The following is a 1,553-nucleotide window of genomic DNA, read 5'->3' as shown; positions in this document are numbered from 1 at the left end:
TCCCCGTACCCCGAACGTGTTCGGCTCATGAGGCAATGCGATGGTGAACATGGGGCGTTCGTGCGAAATGCTTTGACTCACGAGGGTATTTTTGTAAAGTCCTCTTCCACGCTCCCCTTTCCCGGATACATATCTATATATACGAACACCCGTGTGGCCGGTTTGGGTACGGACACGGACATATAAGAGGAGGGAGAAGGGAAACACGCACACTCTCTTTACGACTTAATAATTTTCTTGTAACGGCCCTTTTCAGTGAACGAGTCACTAGAACCGCAGTAGCGAGGGCGGTGCAGCCTTACGACGTATGCGTTCCAGGAAGCGACGGCGAACCGCTGAACCTTTACTCTGGAGGAAATGCTGCAGGGCAGAGCCTTACTACCGTACACTGGACACGTGCGCGAGACGTTACTCGTGCCTTGCCCGTCCCTCCGTGGTGGGGCGTGGCGCTCCTGGAGATAGTTGTGCAGCGCGAGTGTCGATGTCAGGGGGACTTGGTGGTCGCTCCGGTGTCTCGCGTGTAGACTGTCGTGTCTGCCATTCCATTTCAGTTGCCCCCAAAGACCCTCTCCATCTCGACGCACACGCCACTCCCCGCTGCTGCGGCCCTCGCGCGCCCAGTCTCCACTCTACCGCCATGGCAGGTGAATTAATGTCTCGTTAATATGTAGCATTAATTTCCTCGCAGATTGTTTGACTTTTGGCGCGGCGGCGCGGCGGCAAACAAAGCGCCGCCTGACAGGTAGGCAGCCCACTTGACGTGCCTGTGCTCCCCGCCGCCGCTGCCCCACGCCGCAGACAGGCGGCAGAGGGCTGCTGCCGGGGAGTTTAGTTTGGGGGAGTTTATACTTACACCGTGGGTCGCTAGAGGTTGTACCAACGGTCTAGGAACACATTGTGAACAACGCATATTGCAGATCGGACTTGACGAGATTGCCGCCGTTCTTCAAGTAAGGGGGGGGGAGAGCGAGAGAGACAGGGAGAGAGAGTTAGAGAGAGAGCGGGGGGAGAGAAGACGGGGACGAAAAGTGTGTACACATCGTATATACAAATGAAAAGAATCTTAGTCGGAAAAAAACTTCTACGACATTTCGGTAGAAAATTCGAGACACATCGACGTTTGTCGGCCAAGGTCGGGGAAGGCCTGCTAAGGGCTGCTCTCCCGCCCGCCCTAGATGCAGTTCCTGCGCCATCACAAGACGTGGAGTTCAAACTGAAATTGAATTGGTTGCATAATCACAAAACACATCTCAGACCGAAAGCTCTTTGGCGTGTACCGTTGCGCTCGGTCAGGCATCGCGTCGTGGTCGCCGCCTGCCCGTGGGCAGCAGGACCCAACGGACCCCAGGCCCAGGGGTGGGGGCGAGGGGGAGAAGGGGCGGGGGCGACCGCTCCTGCAGTTGGAGGCGTCGAGAGCCGAAGTCAGGATGTCACCCCTCTCCGCTTGCGTGTCCGGCGGCGCGCTGGTCTTGTGCCTCTTCGGCCTCTCCAGCCTCGCGGCCGCCGCCGGGCATGTGAGTACTCCGGACAAGCATGTCGTGAACGTAGCATCA

The sequence above is a fragment of the Frankliniella occidentalis genome, unplaced genomic scaffold (assembly GCF_000697945.3).
Source record: "Frankliniella occidentalis isolate FOCC.00 unplaced genomic scaffold, Focc_3.1 Scaffold19, whole genome shotgun sequence".
NCBI lineage: Eukaryota > Metazoa > Arthropoda > Insecta > Thysanoptera > Thripidae > Frankliniella > Frankliniella occidentalis.
Note: the sequence above shows the minus strand (reverse complement) of the source record.